Source organism: Capsicum annuum, chromosome 8 (genome assembly GCF_002878395.1).
Source record: "Capsicum annuum cultivar UCD-10X-F1 chromosome 8, UCD10Xv1.1, whole genome shotgun sequence".
Classification (NCBI taxonomy): domain Eukaryota; kingdom Viridiplantae; phylum Streptophyta; class Magnoliopsida; order Solanales; family Solanaceae; genus Capsicum; species Capsicum annuum.
Genome location: NC_061118.1, coordinates 12,409,942 through 12,430,936, shown reverse-complemented (window position 1 = coordinate 12,430,936; position 20,995 = coordinate 12,409,942).

The following is a 20,995-nucleotide window of genomic DNA, read 5'->3' as shown; positions in this document are numbered from 1 at the left end:
GATGCCTTACATGTAGAATCTATTAAGTTATGTATCACCTGACCATTTCTCGGCCTTGTTTTGGATGAATTTCAATCATCTCCACTCAATCTCAAAGTGTCACATTACTAAACCTTATTATGGATCCCAGATTAACTATCTCCTCACGATATTAAGTTAATTAGATGAAGGTTGGTAGCTTTAAATTATTGTTCCAGTCGTCTTTTACTAATCTCAACCTCTCTCTCTCTCTCTCTCTCGACTTAGTATCGAATGTAGCTAAGTTTCAAATATTTGAAACTATTTAGCAAGCAATCAAATCACAGAAAACCATAATCAATGCAAAAACACCAATCAAGAAAGACTTTGCACTTTCTCTACTTTGTTAATCCATTAAGGTTCCCACAAACCTAGTAATGGGGTTTAGTTTCTCATGGTTGTACGAACACACATATAATTCATAAGTTAAAGAATATGAATTATCTAAAAAAAAATTAATAATGAAAATCAAAATCTCAAATGAATATCAAACCCTAGATACTAAGAACGGGAAATCCAAGATCAAAACTATATCTCTAAACTCAGATATATCTAATAAGTGTGTAAGAAATAATGAAACATCCCGTGGGTATTTCTATATACATCAGAAAATCCAGAAAACCTATCAAAACAAAGTAGGAAAATAGAGTTTGTAACAACCTATGACCCCACTTATAGGTCGAAGGTAATACCTACGAGCCGTAAGTAGGTTCGTAGAAATCAAAGGAGTCTTCATGTCTTCAAAACCCTACCTACAAGGTGTACCTATGACCTATGCCTCATACATAGTCTTGTAGGAATTATAAATACAAAACATTTTCAGAACTTTGAGACTGCAGCCTATAGACACAACCTACGAGCCGGTAGGTGCTACCTATGGCCCATAGGTATGGCTTATAGGAATCATTCAAGCTATGCTTCGTCACTATTTGCTCAATTTCGACTCCGAACTACTTTCTTGCAAAACCAACGTAAAGCACATCATATATGAAAAAAATACCTATGTACCAGCATAATTTCATTATTTTAAGTATTGAAAGTTCTATCAAACCATGACACATCAACTCCCTAAACATAGAAATTTTACATATTGTAACGCCTCAGAAAATGGGTCCCGAAGCGTCACACGGTGCTTGAGGCTACGAGTAGCCCCAAGCTAACCCTTTGAGCCATTTTCATTCAGTTCAACACAAATAAACAGGGTTTCCATAAATAACCCTCAAATATCAACAGATTAATCATCATCCAAGAATAAAAGAATTTCAGAAAGATAACAAAATACGATTTATTTGTCAACTCCCAACATCGATACTAGTCAGACAAGCCTCTAAGAAAATCAATAAAACCAGCGAGCCATTGAGACATACCCCAACAGACTCATACTCAGTTATCAAATGTAAACAATTCCGTAAAACCGACATCAGACATCATATCCTCGGAACATGAGGACTCACCACGACAGAGGATGTAGAATAGCGTGCCCAAAGAATCACTGTCGAACCTGGAATAGAGCACCTGAACCAACATTCTGAGAAAATGCAGCCCACATCCAAAGATATGGGTCAGTAACATGGAAAACAACCGAGTATATGGAGGTGTATGCAGTTTTATAAACGTCATTATCTTATATATTTATAAGAAATATGCAGGATGTATGAAAGACTGACATAGCTCGAAGAAAATCATCATAATCATGAGAGGATGAAATAAGTATAATAACACATGTGAGTCATCATATAATTTGTCAATCACTTTCAGTTCATCAAGAATATCAATTCTCATAATGTAAATATCATTTAAATCTTTTGAAAGAATAACTTTCACAATTCCACTTTCAAATCACTTCACCATTCACCATAGACACAAGGAAACACACAGACACTGGGAGATCCTATAACCGACATAAACCATGTGAGCTACATGGAGTCCAACGTACAACCCACGTTGGGGAGAGCCATCCTATCCATGCCATCAGAGTAGGACTATCGATATCAAATCCACACAAACTAGTGATCCCTATATAAATCAGCCTCAGGCTTACTCCTATGGGGGCACGTAGTTCTAGGAAAGTAAGGTCGCTTTATACCTGCCACGCCATGCTAAAGATTTCTCCTGGACTTATCTCTGATCATTTTAAAGACAATCCACAATAAAACAATTTTAGTAATATAGAAATATACATCAGGAGCCATCATGCTTCCCATCTATCAAAATCAACCACGTTGTAGATTTCTTCCATACTCGAGTTCAAAACAACTCCATTAAGACCAAAAGGTCAAATCATTCAAAATATCTCAAATATTCAACATCAACGTGCTTATAACACACACTTTCTCAAAAAAACACAATTTCCAATGGGGATTCATGACCCAAATATCAATATCATGATAAATATCATTCAAGATTCTTGCTTTATATCTCCACACATGTAAATTCATCTTTCAAAATCATAAACATCAAGATTTCATAATAATCATCATAAGATATGGGTTCATGCTTCAAATTCGTAAATATCAAATAAAAATTATGCCTTTGTAAAGAAAATTACATTTGGGCACAAGAACAAAAGAGAGTTCTTGTTGAAAAACCCCACATACCTTGAATAATGAACTTTAGATCGATACTCACTTTTGAGATGTTAATCGTGCCTTTGAATGATGGTTCTTGTTCTTGAACTAGGAACTTGGAATCTTGAATACATTTGCAGAATTAATGGTGAACTTTGGAGGTTCTTGAAGTTCTTGAACTAGAAACTTGGAATCTTGAATAAATTTGCAGAATTAATGGTGAACTTTGGAGGTTCTTGAAGTTGGATGTAGGAGCTTAGGGTTTTCTTTTTGAGGGAATTTGATGAAATATAATATGTAATACTTCTAATAGGCTTTAATATATGGTTTGGACGGATTTTGGGTGAGGGAGAATGACCAAAACGCCCCTAAAAATCAAATAATTCTCGAATCTGTCATTTGGTGGACTATCTTGATAGTCTGAAGTAGATCAACTAAAACGTTTTACTCCGATATCCAAATTGTGTGAAACCAATTTCATTAGAAATAGGACTCTCATATCTTTCTGTTGATATATAGTCTCTCACCCAGATCATTATTGTGTACGACGTGTTATGATCATTTGAAGTTGACCCAAAAATTCACTTTTGATAGGCTGAAGTAGATCGACCATAACTTTTTGCTCCGATAGACAAATTGGATGAAACTATTTCATTGGAAAGAGGACTCGCAGAGCTTTACATTAATATATAGTAGATCACCCAAATAATTATGTACAAGGAGTTATGATCATTTAAATTTGGAGAAAAAATACGCCAGGCCTCAGTACTTTTTCCTTCACGTTTTACTGTTCACTACTATTCACAGTTCGATCGAAATATTCATAACTCGTCGCTCTGGTATCCGTTTTGGATGATCCACATATCGTTGGAAAGATTATTTGATACTCTAAGCAATGATGGGCATAATCTAAGACATTCCACACGAAAAATTTATAATTCATACTAGAAGATAGAACCCAACACGCTTACGCACAAAATAGAATGCATAAATTCAAGAAACTACAGCTGAACACATAATAAATGACAGCTGAACTGCTGCAACTTTTATCAAAAGTGCATGATTTAGGAAAGAATAGCACCTTCGGCTTGATCGGAGTTTGCGGAAAATAGGTGCGGTTACTTGGATCGTATATCCGCCTCAGCTTCCCAAGTCGCACCTTCAACAGATTAGTTTCGCCACAACACCTTGACCAAGGGAACTTCTTTGATCCTTAGTCTTCGTACACTGAAATCAAGAATCTCAACAGGAATCTAATCAAAAGAAAGATTTTCTTGAATGCCAGCACTCACAGATTAATCCACTACCACAGCATCGCTAATATGCTTTCTAAGTATGGAGACATGGAATATTGGAAGAACAAAGGACAACTCGGAAGGCAACTCCACCTCATAAGCTACCTTACCAACACGGCTAAGAATTTTGTAAGGACCAACATAACGGGGACTAAGCTTCCCCTTCTTTCCGAATCTCTTCACCCCCCTCATGGGTGAAATTTTTACATACACTAGGTCACCAACTTCAAACTCAAGGTCTCTCCTTCTAACATCCATATATGACTTCTGAGTACTTTGCACAGTTTTCAACATTTCCCTAATCAACTTAACTTTTTCCATAGCCTCAAATATCGAATCAGGACCACTCACAGCTGCTTCACCCACCTCGAACCAACCTATGGGTGATTTACACTTTCTTCCATATAAGGCTTCAAACGAAGCCATGCCAATACTAGAGTAGAAACTATTATCGTAAGCAAACTCTATCAACAGTAAGTGATCATCCCAACTTCTCTTAAAGTCAAGTGCATAAGCTCTCAACATATCCTCTAAGGTCTGGATGGTCTGCTCAGCCTGACCATCGGTTTACCGATAAAAAGTATAACTCAAAAGCACTTGGGTACCAAGACCCTTCTGAAAAGCTTTCTGAAATTGCGAAGTGAACTGAGTACCCCTATCCGAAATGATAGCAAGGGAACTCCATACAGTCAGACTAGCTCTCGAATATATAATCTAGTGTAATCCTCAGCAGTATATGAAGTATGAACAGGCAAGAAATGAGCAGACTTAGTCAACCTATCAACCACAACCCATATGGAATCATGATGGCATCGGGAAGGAGGTAAACCAATCATGAAGTCTATATTTATCTCTTCCCCCTTCCAGGTGGGAATACTAAACTCTTGCATCATACCACCAGGTCTTTGGTGTTCAACCTTAACCTATTGGCATGTTGCACACTTAGCTACAAACGCTGCTATATCTTTCTTTATGCCAGTCCACCAATAGATTTCCCGCAAGTCTTAGTACATTTTGGTGGCACCAAGATGAATAGAATATCGCACCCCATGCGCTTCAGCCATAATCCTCTAACTCAGATAATTAACATTCGGGACACACAATCTACCATGCAATCTCAACACACCATCTCCCCCTTAAAACCTCTACTTTTTGGTCCTTGACTGACTCTTTCAGTCTGACCAAACTAGCATCTAAGTATTGCTTTTCCTTTACTTCCAAAACCAAGGAGGATTCGGAACTACTCTAAACCCCTATACTACCTTCAGCAGAGTCAAACAACCTAACCCCCAATCTAGTCAAACGATGTACATCACGAGCCAACTCTTTCTTACCTTTTACCATAGGCAAAATACTACCCATGGACACTCTACTTAGGGCATCCGCCACAACATTAGCCTTGCCCAGATAGTACAGCACACTCATATCATAGTCCTTTAACAATTCTAGCCATCATCTCTGCCTAAGTTTTAATTCTCTCTGGGTAAACACATACTGCAGACTCTTATAATTAGTGAAAACATCAACATGGGCACCATACAAATAGTGTCTCCAGATTTTCAAAGAAAACACAACAGCAGCAAACTCAAGGTCATAGATGGGGTAATTTTTCTCATGGGGTTTTAACTGTCTAGAAGCATAAGCTATCACCTTACCCTTCTGCATCAATACAAAACCCAACCCAACTCTTGAAGCATCACAGTACACCACAAAACCAATAACACCATCAGGCAAAGTAAAAATAGGGGTTGAAGTGAGTCGAGTCTTCAACTCTTAAAAACTCTTCTCACAAGATTTGGACCGCAAGAACTTCACTTTTTTTTGGGTCAACTGAGTCATAGGAGATGCTATAGAGGAGAAACCTTTAAAAAAGGGGGTAATAGCCAGCTAAACCCAAGAAACTTTAGATATCAGTCGGAGAAATAGGACTAGGACAATTTCTAACAGCTTTAATCTTTTGGGGATCAACTCTAATACCCTTGGAAGAAATGATATGACCCAAAAAAGTAACTGACCTTAGCCAAAACTCACACTTACTGAACTTGGCAAACAACTTGTAATCTCTAAGGGTTTGCAAGCTAGCTCAGAGATGATCAGAATGTTCATCCTTACTACGGGAGTACTCCAGTATATCATCGATGAACACTATAACAAACATATCAAGATATGGTTTGAACACTCGATTCATAAGGTCCATGAAAGCTGTTGGGGCATTAGTTAACCTGAAAGACATAACAAGAAACTCAAAATGGCCATAACGAGTTTAAAAATAAGTTTTCGGGATGTCACACTCCCTAACTTTGAGTTGATAATAGTCGGAATGAATGTCTATCTTTGATAAATAACTTGCACCTTGCAATTAGTCAAACAAATCATCTATTCTCGAAAAGGGGTACTTATTTTTTACGGTGACTTTATTCAGTTGGCGGTAATCAATGAACATACGCAAAGAGCCATCTTTCTTTCTCACAAACAACACAGGGGAACCCCAAGGAGAAATACTGGGCCTTATGAAACCCTTATCTAGTAGATCTTTGAGTTGCTCTTTCAACTCGTTAAGTTCTACAGGGGCCATACGGTAAGGAGGAATAGAAATGGACTGAGTATTGCGAAGAAGATCAATCCCACACTCTATCTCTCTATCAGGAGGTATCCTTGGGAGATCATTCGAAAAGACATCAGAAAACTCATTGAAGACATTAACAGACTGGAGAGTTGGAGTCTCAAACTTAGTATCTTTGACATAACCAAATGGTAAATACACCCCTTGGAAATAAGCTTTCTAGCTTTGAGGTAAAAGATAAAATGACTCTTAGGTGACAGAGAATTCCCAGACCACTCAAACACGAATGCACCCAAAAATTGAAACTTGACCACTCGGATCCGACAATCAATAGAGACATAAGAAGAATACAACCAGTCCATACCCAAAATCATATCAAAATCTATCATGTCTAACTCAATCAAATCAGCCAACAAGACTCTATGAAGAACGATAACAGGACACTTTTTATACACTTTTTGGGCAACAATCGAATCACCCACAGGGGTAGAAACTAGGATAGGCTCAGGAATAATCTCAGGACTCATTTTAAAATTCACAGCAATCAAAGGTGTAACATATGAGAAACTGGATCCAGGATCCAACAAAGTATACACATCAAACTGAAATATATGAAGCATACCAGTAACAACATTGGGAGAGTCCTTCTGTTCCTGGCGAGAGAGTAAAGCATAGAATCTATTCTGGCGCTGCCCGCCAGCATTCCTAGAAAAGACGCCCTAAGCTAAGGCTAGCCGAGTTGCTGGAACTGGAGCACTAACAATCTGAGTCTGGGTCTGAGGTTGATAGTCACGACGTCCTTGTCTATCCTGTGGAAAATCTCTAACTCTGTGACCCATGTCACCACACCAGAAAAAACCTTTCTTTTCACCCCAACACTCACCCGAATGATCCCTACCATACGTAGGACAGAGGGGACAATTTGCCTTACTACTAGCACTATACTGGGACCTAGATACATATGACCTACTACCTTGCTCCTACCTACCTCTAGGCACGAGATCTCTAGAAGATGACATTGCTGGCAAGACGTGATCCTAATACTGAGGGCGACTCCCTCCCTACGATCTAGTCTAACCCTGTCTGTGCTGCTTGGACATAACTCTTTTATTCCCTCTTATTCTATCTCTCTCCTTAATTTTGTCTTCCTCAATCTGTTGGGTATGAGTCATCAGACTAGAAAGATTCATCTCACTATTTAGCATAGCAGACGTACACTCCTTAACCACATAACTAGACACTCCAGTCACAAACTTACTCATACTAGCCCGATTATCAGCCACTAAGTTAGGAGCATGCTTGGCCAACTGATTGAACTTTAGACAGTACTCCCTAACAATCATAGAGCCCTATCGCAGGTTTATAAACTCTTCCACCATTGCCTTCCTCATCTCCAAAGGGAAAAACTTATCTAGGAATGCATCCTGGAACTCTTGCCAAGTTGTAGGGACAGCTCCCTTATCTCTACCATTCCTCCAAGAAACAACCCAGTCATAAGCAAGGTCTTTCAACCTATACGCAGCCAACTCCACACTATGTTCCTCAGATACATGCATCACCTGAGTAATCTTCCGCACCTTCTCTAAAAACAACCGTGGATTCTCATTAGACTTGGACCCATAGAATTTTGGCGGATTCATCCGCATGAAGTCTAGGATCCTAGCAGCAGCTAAATCACCTCCCTGCTGCTGGGGAGCTAGGGTCGGGTTGGCCTCAATATTTGTAGTAATAGCTTAGGCCAGCGCCTAAAAGGCTACCTAAAATTTAGCATGAGACACATTTTCATTCAATGGGTCAGTGGGCTGAGGTTACTGACCATCATTATTTCTTCTCGCTCAACGTGGAGGCATATTTTTTAAAGAGAAAAGCATGAATCAATTGCAGAGAGAGACACCTTAAGCACAATAGACTTCTGAAAGAGAGAATCACACTTTTTCCTAAGTAGCCTCTTGCTCATAGATGTGGCATGCTACATAACGATGATTAAAACTCTACCTAACGCGGCTCGTCAGACTCCCTAGGACACCTTAAAACCTTAGACTCTGATACCATGTTTGTAACGCCCCAGAAAATGGGTCCCAGAGCGTCACACGATGCTTGAGGCTACGAGTAGCCCCAAGCTAACCTTTTGAGCCATTTTTATTCAATTCAACACAAATCAATAGGGTTTCCATAAATAACCCTCAAATATCAACAGAGTAATCATCATCCAAGAATAAAAGAATTTTAGAAAGATAACAAAATACGACTTATTAGTCAACTCCCAACACCTATACTAGTCTAACAAGCCTCTAAGAAAATCAATTAAACCAATGAGCCATTGAGATCTGCCCCAACAGACTCATACTCAGTTGTCAAATGTCAATAATTTCATGAAACCAACATTAGACATCATGTCCTCAGAACATGAGGAATCACCATAATAGAGGATGTAGAACAATGTGCCTGAAGAATCACTGTCGAACCTGGAACTGAGCACCTGAACCTATATTTCGAGAAAATACCGCCCACATCCGAACATGTGGGTCAGTACCATGGAAAGGAATCGAGTATATATGGGTGTATGCAATTTTATAAACATCATCATCATAAATATTTATAAGAAATATAAAGGATGTATGAAAGACTCACATAGCCTGAAGAAACTCATCATAATAATGAGAGGATGAAATAAGTACAATAACACATGTGAGTCATCATATAATTTGTCAATCACTTTCAGTTCATCAAGAATATCAATTCTCATAATGTAAATATCATTTAAATCTTTCGAAAGAATAACTTTCACAATTCCACTTTCAAATCACTTCACCATTCACCATAGACACAAGGAAACACACACACACTGGGAGATCCTATAACCGACATAAACCATGAGAGCTACATGGAGTCCAACATACAACCCACGTTGGGGGAGAGTCATCCTATCCTTGCCATCGGAGTAGGACTATCGATATCAAATCCATATAAACTAGTGATCACTATATAAATCAGCCTCAGGCTCACTCCTACAGGGGCATGTAGTTCTAGGGAAGTAAGGTCACTTTAAACCTCCCACTCCATGCTAAAGATTTCTCCTAGACTTAGCTCAAATCATTTCAAAGACAATCCACAATAAAAAAATTTCAATAATATATAAATATACATCGGGAGCCATCATGCTTCCCATCTATCAAAATCAACCACGTTGTGGATTTCTTTCACACTCAAGTTCAAAACAACTCTATTAAGAACAAAAGGTCAAATCATTCAAAATATTTCAAATATTCAACATAATATGCTTATAACACACACTTTCTCAAAAAACACAATTTTCAATGGGCATTCACAACCCAAATATCAAAATCATGATAAATATCATTCAAGATTCATGCTTTATATCTCCACAGATATAAATTTATCTTTCAAAATCATAAACATCAAGATTTCATAATAATCATCATAAGATATGGGTCCATGCTTCAAATTCATAAAAATCAAATAAAAATTATGCCCTTGTAAAGAAAATTGCTTTTGGGCACAAGAACAAAAGAGAGTTCTTGTTGAAATCCCACATACCTTGAATGATGAACTTTATATCGATACTCATTTTTGAGATGTTAATCGTGCCTTTGAATGATGGTTCTTGGAGTTCTTGAACTAGGAACTTGGAATATTGAATAAATTTGCAAAATTAATGGTGAACTTTAGAGGTTCTTGAAGTTCTTTAACTAGGAACTTGAATCTTAAATAAATTTGCAGAATTAATGGTGAACTTTGGAGGTTCTTGAAGTTGGATGTAGGAGTTTAAGGTTTTCTTTTTAAGGGAATTTGATGAAATATAATATAGAATTCTTCTAATATGCTTTAATATAGGGTTTGGATGGAATTTGGGTGAGGGGGGATGACAAAACGCCCCTAAAAGTCAAATACTTCTCGAATCTATCCTTTGGTGAACTATTTTGATAGTCTGAAGTATATCAACCATAACGTTTTACTCCGATATCCAAATTAGATGAAACCAATTTTATTAGAAAGAGGACTCTCATATCTTTCCGTTGATATATAGTATCTCACCCAGATCATTGTGTATGAGGAGTTATGATCATTTGAAGTTGACCAACAAATTCTCTTTTGATAGGCTGAAGTAGATCGACCACAACTTTTTGCTCCGATAGACAAATTGGATGAAACTAATTTCAGTAGAAAGAGGACTCATAGAGCTTTCCGTTGATAGATAGTAGATCACCAAGATAATTATGTACAAGAAGTTATGATTATCTAAATTTGGAGAAAAAATACACCAGGCCTCAGTACTTTTTCCTGCACGTTTTACTATTCACTACTATTTATGGTTCGATCGGAATGTTCATAACTCATCGCTCGGGTGTCCTTTTTGGATGATCCATATATCGGTGGAAAGATTATTCGATACTCTACGCAATGGTGGGTCATAATCTAATACATTCTGCATGAAAAATTTATAATTTATTCTAGAAGATAGAACACAACACGTTTATGCACAAAATTTCAACGAAAAATTTCTCGGGGTATTACACATATCGTCAGGCAACTAATAGATAACATAAAAGCACAGTTCTTAACTAAAATAAACCTAAGGCACCTACGACAGTCATTGGAATTTAGCTCAAATTTCTTACCCATCGTATTTATCACTTTCAAAACAACTCTGTGGACTCATGTAGAATAACTATATGACACTAAGTAATCATGTAATGGAATTACATAAGCAACAAACAACCAAGAATATATAAAATTTACACTACTCAAATAGATAAGCAGTTAATAATATAACCAATGTACCCTCGCAACAAAAAAGTATCAACTATCATAGTATAATAATCCATGTCGTGTGAAGATGATATAAAGACACTAATGATCTTAAAAGAAGTTCCAAAAATATGCATGAAATACCATAGTCTTGCCCTTATTTTTTATACCTTAGTTTTTCGAACAGTTGGACTAAGATCATTGTTGGACTTTTCTAGGCTTGTAATGTAGGCTTAGGGACAGCTATGGTACATTTGGAATATAGTAACTCATCCTTCTTGCCACTACACATACATTATTTTCTTCCACTTCACAATTATGTTTTATTTATTTTTCCTTGTTTTCTCCTTTCTTATTTATTCGGCTTGGGTGTGGTTTTCTTATTTTTTTGCATTTATTCATTTTGTTCATTCTTAATTTTTTTTCTCTTTATTTTTTTTATTTTCTACCATACCAACCATACTTTATTTTTCTTATTTATTCAACACCTTTCTTCATACCTATTTTTAAGTATGCACCCCTGTGATAGCCACCCTCAACAAAGAATTAGCCTAAGTAGAGGTGCATATTTTCCAAGGAGGGACTAGGGACAAAATAGGTTTATTGTAATTAAATAGGAAATTGAAAAGGGTTAAAACAAGTATATTGTGAACTTAGGCTCAAATTAGGGATCAAGGGATACTATAATGACCCGAGACTAGCCCCTAGTCGTTACACGATGCTTACGGTCCCAAGAGACCATAAGCTAACCTATGAGCTGGTATCTACTATGAGAACTGAATAATACAATTGTGAACACAAAAGAATAACTGAAATATCATAAGGTTTTAATAATGAAATAATAACTAAATTATGAATCTGATAAAAACACTGAAATCTGAATAGTCTGAATAGCTAACTATAGTGTCTCAAAAGCCTCTAAACTAAATACTGTGAGTTTATAGGACAGGCCCCAACTAACTCTACTAACTACTTAGATAAATACATGAAGTAATATAATTTTCCTTGGATGATGAGGACTCACCACTACTACTGTACTGCTGATAATCGAAGAATCTAGGTGTGATCCAAGAACTGAGTATCGACACCTATGATATGAGACATCATAGAGAAAAAAAAAGTTATGCGATCAGTACTTTGAATATACTGGTATGCTAAATGAGGTAGGATGATATGCATGATTTCATGAACAGAACTAATAATTAACTGGATATGCATTTAAAGCATGGAGTACTGAGTAGAGAGCATGGAGTCTATAGACACTGATAATGCATGGAAATCTATAAATACCAAGGATGCATGACATAGCATATAACATAAATTGAGTAAAATATATCACTAAAATACTGAAATAACTAAAATCTTTATGCTTTGGTCAAACAACACTAAGACTGAATAATTGAACTGGGCTATAACTGAGATAATATCTGAGATCGTGGGAGGTTTCATCTAATCGAATTTCCCCAATTTGAGCTAATCGGGGTCCAAACTACAACCCTAGTAGAAAGGGTGTTAATACTATGCCACAGGTACTAACAATGGCTGTGTTGATCTACTAAACTGATATAATGTCCAAAGGACTAAGGGTGTCAAGCCTGGGTGACCCCTACAAGATAGTCAAGCCTAATCTTCTGGGTGACTACTTATATTCTATGCTGGCTACGGAGTTTTAGAATATAGGGACTGCTACTAACAACTCTGCCTATCTGATGGGGAAGCCGCCATCCTTGCACTCTGTTGGTGTAAAATCCTACTCCCAATTGAAAGACACTACGATACTAGACTATTCTGAGTTGAATAACTGATATCTGACTATTTAGACAATGGTCATAATAGAATCTGAAGACTATTATGTAATGTACTTAGGCTAGGCTAAATAAAAAACTATGGTTTTTGGATTTTTAATACCCTGAGGACTCAAAATAACAATACTGAAAAGACACTAAAGGTTGAAGGCCAAAACATGAAGGCTCTTATTAAATAAATCATTCTTGTAGGCATTTTATCAAACATTTGTCGTTCATGGTTTAAAACAATCATAGAAATGTCATGGAATATGTAGGAGTAGAATGAATTCATTGTAATAGCATAAAATTATGGTTTAATTCAATTAATAATACTATTAAAACATGGAGGATTAAATAATAACAATAATTTCATGGTAACATGGTATAAAATCAATAGTACATGGAGATTCATGGATAAAATCATCATTTAAACCATAATGACTCGAAAGATTATAACTTGGTGATTTAAAATAGGTTACTTGGGCTCCATGGATGAAAGGGATCCATCGATGAACTTCTAACATACCTTAATTGATGGATTCCTTGTAGTTTTTGGTGAATTCCTGAGGATTGCCCTTGAATTTGAGAGCTAGGGTTCTTGATTGGGAGAGAATGCCTTTTGATTTGGGGAAAATTAATTAAAGAATGATTTTAAAAATGTATTTAGGGCTTAAGTATCGCACCTGGGCAGACTAAAATACAGGGGGAAAGGAATGTTTTATCCTCAAACAAAATATTAATTTTTCATTGAATTTTCCTAAAATAGGCACCTGGCACAATGCGACACTATCACATTATGTCATTGGAAACTGATAATTGGGAACTCGGCTGACAGTGTGATGCGCTATTATTACGGTAAGCCTTTGGATGCCATTTTGGCCACCTTCGCGATGCGCCAAAATCGCGGAGGCCCACTGGAAATTGATAAACGGGAAATTGGAATGCTCCACGACACGCCATGATTGCAAAGTCATATTGGAAATTGGAAATTGTCATTTGGACTGCCTACGCGATGCGCTAAGGGTTAATATGATGGTGTTTTTCTACTAAAACATAAAATAGCCATAACTTTTTACTCGGTTATCAAATTTGGAAAAATTTTATATTGTTGGAAAACTAATTGAATTTCCTACGCAATGGCAGGCTCTAAACTGAAAAATGATGTATTTCAAAATTTCATATACGAATAGTCATGTATATGGGATTATGCTAGGGAAATATGGGATGTTTCAATATCTCCCCCTTAGGATCATTTATCCCCGAACAAAACTAGTTAAGCTGAGGGAACTGATGGACTAAGCTTACACACTGAATATGTATGTATGATGCATGGAATGCATGACTGAACTGATTCATAAATACACGACTGACATGAACATGATGTGTAGCTGATACTGAGCATGACAAAGAAAAGAAAATCTTAAAAATATTGGTACCATATACTGAATTTTGATTCGTGGAGATAAGATGAGGGTACTTGGTTTGCATATCTGCCTCTGCTTCCCAAATAGCTCCCTCAATACACTGATTCCGCCAAAGAACTTTGACTAGTGGAACTTCTTTGTTCCTTTGTCTACAAACTTGATGATCAAGAATTTCGATTGGACCTTCCTCAAATAAAAGATTATTCTGAATATATACACTTTATAAGGGGATAACTACAATTGGATCACCAACACACTTTCTCAACAATGAGACATGGAACACTGGGTGTACTGAGGCTAGATCTGAAGGCAACTTGAGCTCATAAGCTACATTTTCAAAATGATTGAGAATTCTGAAGGGACCAACATATCACGCACTAAGTTTCCCTTTCCTGCCTAATCTCTTCACTCCTTTTATGGGAGAGATTTTTAAGTACACGAAGTCACCAACCTCAAACTTAAGATCCTTTCCCCTTATATCTGTATACGATTTCTGTTGGCTCTGGGCAGCCCTAAGCCTTTCTCTGATCAACTGAACCTTTTCTAACGTATCAAACACCATGTCAGGCCCTACTACCATAGCCTCACCTACTTCAAATCAACTAATTGGACATCTACATCTCCTACCATAGAGATCCTGAAATGGAGACATATGGATACTGGAATGATAGTTGTTATTGTATGTGAATTAAATCAAAGTGATATGGTCATCCCAAATACCCTTGAAATTAACAACGCATGCTCTCATCATATCCTTAAGAGTCTGGATGGTCCTTTCTGCTTGACCATCTATCTGAGGGTGAAAGGTTGTACTGATGTGAACTTAGGTACCAAGACCCTTTTGGAATGCTTTCCAGAAGTGTAAGGTAAACTGAGTACCTCTATATGAGATGATAGATAAGGGAACAACGTACAACCTAACCAACTTTTTGAGATAGCGATTGGCATAGTCCTTGGCTGAATAAGAGGTATGGACTAGCAAGAAATGATCTGATTTGGTCATTTTGTCTATGATAACCCAAATAGAGTCATGTTGATTGCGGGTATGAGGCAAACCTGTCACAAAGTCCATGTTTATTTCCTCTTATTTCCATATGAGAATACTGAACTCCTGCATGAACTCACTAGGTTTCTAGTACTCAACCTTAACTTGCTGACATGTAGAGCACTTAGCTACAAACTCTGCAATATCTCTCTTTATCCTACTCCACCAATAGATCTTCCACAAATTGGAGTACATCTTAGTGGCCCCTGGATAAATAAACTAACGCACCTCATGCTCTTCTACAAGAATTGTTTGCCTCAAATCATATACACCAGGGACACATAATCTACCCTGAAAACACAAAACACCATCTCCCCCTTGGGAGAAAACTTCCACCTTCTGATCTCTGACTGATTTCTATAACTTAAATAGACTGGGATCTCTATCCTATTTTTCTTTTAACTCAAAAAATTGAGATAATTCGGCCCTATTCTGCACCTACAAACTACCCTCTGCGGAGTCAAATAAGAGGACACCTAGTCGGGCAAACTAATGAACTCCCTAAGATAACTTCTTCTCACCATCCTCAACATGAACAACACTGCCCATAGATAATCTACTAAGAGCATCAGACACTGTATTGGCTTTTCTTGAATGATACAAAACATCATGTTATAATCTTTCAATAACTCTAACCATCTTCTTTGACACAAATTCAAATCTTTCTAAGAGAACACATACTGAAGGAATTTATGATCTGTGAACACATCTACATGTACCGCATATAAGTAATGCCTCTAAATCTTTAAGGCAAACACTATAGCTGCTAGCTCAAGATCATGAGTCAAATAATTCTTCTAATGGGGATTAAGCTGTCTGGAGGCATAGGCTATGGCCTTACCACTCTGCATGAAGAAACAACCCAAACCTACTCTGGATGCATCACATTATATAACAAAACCATCTAAACTATCTACTAGAGGCAAGACTGGGGCTGAGGTGAGTCGATTCTTTAACTCCTAAAAATTCTTCTCGCAGGAACCTGACCACTAAAACTTAACTTTCTTCTGAGTCAATCTAGATATTGGGGAAGCAATAGAAGAAAACCCTTCAACAAACCGACGATAATAGCTAGCTAAACCCAAGAAACTCCTGATATCTGATAGAGAGATGGGTCTAGGCTAGTTTCTTACCACTTCAGTCTTTTAAGGATAACTCCAATGCCTTCACCGGAAATAACATGACTAAAGAATGTTATTGATCTTAACCAAAAATCATACTTACTAAATTTAGCGAACAACTGATGAGCTCTAAGAGTCTGAAGCACTATGCTGAGATAGTCTGCATGATCAATTTTGCTACGAGAATAGAAAAAAATGTCATCAATAAAGACTATGATGAACATGTCTAAGTACTACTTGTACACTTGGTTCTTTAAGTCCGTGAAGTCTGTTGCGGTATTTTTAAGACCAAAGAATATAAATAGAAATTCAAAGTGACCATACTGAGTTTAGAAAGCTATTTTGGGAATGTCACATTCTTTAACTCTAAGATGATGATAGCCTGATCTGAGGTCTATCTTGGAAAATTAACTGGCACCCTGAAGTTGGTCGAACAAGTCATTGATTCTAGGAAGTGGATATTTTTTCTTGACTGTGACCTTGTTCAACTGACAGTAGTCTATGCACATTCTGAGAGAGCCATCTTTCTTTCACACGAATAGAATAGGTGCACCCCATGGGGAAACGTTGGTTCTAATGAATCCCTTATCTAGATCCTTTAACTATTCTTTTAGTTCTTTGAGTTCAGCTGGAGCCATTTTATATGGCAGGATAGATATAGGCTAAGTATCTGGGAGAAGGTCTATTCCGAAGTTGATTTCCCTTTTGAGAGGAACTCCAGGAAGACCTTTAGGAAATATATCTGAGAATTCATTTACTACTGGGATTGACTCAAGAATAGTAGTTACTGAGTTAGACTCTTTGACTCATACAAGATGATAAAAACACCCCTTGGATGTCATCTTTCGGCTCTAAGGTAAGAAATCAACTGACCCTTAAGAGTTGTAGTACTACCCCCATTCAAGGAGTGGTTCATTTGGAAACTGAAAATGAACTATTTTGTTTCTACAATCAACTGAGTCATAGCATGAGTGGAACCAATCCATGTTGAGAATGACGTTAAAATCTGTTATCTCTAACTCTATGAGATCAACTGAAGTAACTTTTTGAGATAGTGTGACCAAAAAGTTCCTGTATACCTGTCTGGCTACAATAGAAACACCCACTGGGGTAGACACTCAAAAGGGCTCTACTAAATTTTTGAGACTAACTTCAAAATTAATAGCTATAAATGGAGTTACAAAAGAAAGAAAAGCTCTGGGGTCTAGTAAGGCATAAACATATAAGTGAAAGACCTGCAACATACCAGTAACTACAATAGGAGAATTTTCCTGATCTTGGCAGGACTAAAGAGCATATAATCTGTTCAGATGCTAACCACTGGTAGCATTGGAAGTAACACCCATCTTAGTTGGGTGGATGAATAGAACTGACGACTGATAGGACTGGACCTGTTGGCGTGCTTCCGTACCCTTCTGAGAAACTACCTGATACTCCTGAATCTAATGGCCTGGCTTGCCACACCTGAAGAACACATGTCTACTCGCTCTACACTCACTCTAATGATGTCTGCCACACTACTAACATAAAGAATTGGTATGAGCACTACTAAAACTAACTTGGGCCTGTAAGCCTGGTGCCTTATCCCTATTTTTTCATTTCAGAAATTGGATACTGGGGCACTAGCTGAAGAAAGTACTGGGTTGAAGACCTCTGATGAAACTGAGGATAGCTACCACCTTCTGACTTTGGCTGATTAAAATTAAAACTACCAATCTTAGCTCTCTTATTTCCTATCTCTCTCTCACTAATATTATGCTCCTCTATTTGTTGAGCATCGACCATCAGCCTAGATAAGTCCATTTCACTAATTAGAATTGTGGTCCTACACTCTTTGACCATACTATCAGATATGACAGATACAAACTTCCTCATATTGGAACTATTATCAACTACCACATGAGGAGCATACCTAGCTAAATGAGTAAACTTGAGGGAATACTCCCTCAGACTCATGCTTTCTTGCCTCAAATTAATGAACTCCAACACTTTGGCCTCTCTCAACTTCAATAGGAAGAATCTATCTAAGAAAGTTATGTCAAACTCTTCCTATTCTACAGGCCCTGTATCTACACCCCTATCAACCTTCCATTACTTATACCACGTATAGGCTACTTCCTGTAATTGATATGCAACTAACTCGGCACTCTGACTAGATGTCAGCCCCATAGGATCTGTGACATTCTAAACCATATCTACGAATTCCTGTAGATCCTCTTCAGATATGGACCCCGTGAAGAAAGGAGGATTCATCTTGGTGAAATTCCAAATTCTGGTTACAGCACTATTGGCCACTAGGTTGGCCGAAATAGCAGCTAGGCCATTTATTCTGTGCTTCTACGGAGTTTGCTAGAGTAGAGAACACAACCCTAAATTCTATATGAGAGACATTCTCGTCCAGAGGATCTGCCTGGACGGGCTGAGGGGCTAGCTAATTTCTTGTAATACTTTTTTTCTTCATGGGATGCATGTTCTGTAAATAGAAGGAAGAAGTGGATTAGACGTAGATTTTAACTTGAGCTCATGCTCAATCGCACGACATAAATACTAAAAGATGGGAAAACTTTCCGTAATGCTTTGTAGTCTTTCATCCATAAGTGTGGCATGCTACACACCCATGTACAAGACTCTACTCGACGCGGGTTTCAAGCTTCCTAGGACACTTTAAAACCTTAGGCTCTGTTACCAAGTTTGTAATGACACGAGACTACCCCCTAGTTGTTACATGGTGCTTACAGTCCTGAGATACCACAAGCTAACCCATGAGCTGGTACCTGTTGTGAGCAATTAATAATACAATCATGAACACAGAAGAATATAAATGCCATAGGTTTTAATAATGAAATAACTACTGAATTATGAATCTGATAAAAAAACTAAAATTTGAATAGTCTAAATAGCCAACTGTAGTATCTGAAAAGCCTCTAAACTAAATACTATGAGTTGATGGGATAGGCCCCAACTAACTCTACTAACTACTGATATAAAGACATAAAGTAATATAATTTTTCCTTGAATGGTAAGGACTCTCCACTGCTACTGTACTACTGATAGTCTGAGAATTTAGGTGCGATCCAGGAACTGAGCGTCGGCACCTATGATATGAACATCATAGAACAAAAGAAAAGGTATGTGATCAGTACTTTGAATATACTGGTACGCTAAATGATGTAGGCTAATATTCATGGTTTCATGAACATAACTAATAATTAAACAGATATGCATGTAAAGCATGGAGTACTGAGTAGAAAGCATAGAGTCGGTAGCACTGATAATGCATAAAAATCTGTAAATACTGAGGATGCATGACAAATAATATAACATAAACTAAGTAAAATCTATAAACTGAAATACTAAAATAACTGAAATCTATAGGATTTGGTCAAACAATACTAAGACAGAATAACTGAGTTCGCACTGTAACTGAGACTATATCTGAGCCTATGGGAGGTATCATCTAACTGACATTCCCATATTTGAGCTAATCAGTGTCCAACCTATAACCCCTGTTGTAAAGGTATTAATACCGTACCACGGGTACTAATAATGGTTGTGTGGATCCACTAAACTATAATGTCCAAATGACTAAGGGTGTCAAGCTTGAACTGACCGGTGATCCCTGCAAGATAGTCAAGCCTAATATGAAAGGTGACTACTCATACCTATGTCGGCTACATAGTTCTGGAGTATAGCGACTGCTACTAATGACTCTACCTATCTAATGGGGAATCCATCATCCCTAAATGCGCTCGGAGCTAAATCCTACTCCCAACTGAAAGACTCTGAGATACTAGATTGTTCTAGATTGAATAACTGATATCTGACTATTTTGATAATGCTCATAATATAATCTGAAGACTATTATTTAATGTACTAAGGCTAGACTAAATAAATAGCTATGGTTTTTGGGTATTCAATGCCCCAAGACTCAAAACAACAATACTGAAAAGACGCTAAAGCTTGAAGGCCAAAATATGAAGGCTCTTATTAAATAAATCTCTCTTATAGGCATTTTATCAAACACTTGTAGTTCATTGTTTAAAACAATCATAGTAATGTCATGGAGTTTGTAGAAGTAGTATGAATTCATTATAATAGCATCAAATCATGGTTTAATTCAATAAATAATACTATTAAAACATGAAGGATTAAATAATAACAATAATTTCCTGGTAACATGGTATAAAATCAATAGTACATGGAGATTCATGGATGAAATCATAATTTAAACCATACTGACTTGAAAGACTATAACTTGGTGATTTAAAATAGGTTACTTGGGCTCCATGGATGAAAGATATCCATGGATGAACATCTAACATACCTTAATTGATGGATTCCTTGAAGTTCTTGGAGAATTCCTGAGGATTGCTCATGAATTTGAGAGCTAGGGTTCTTTACTGGG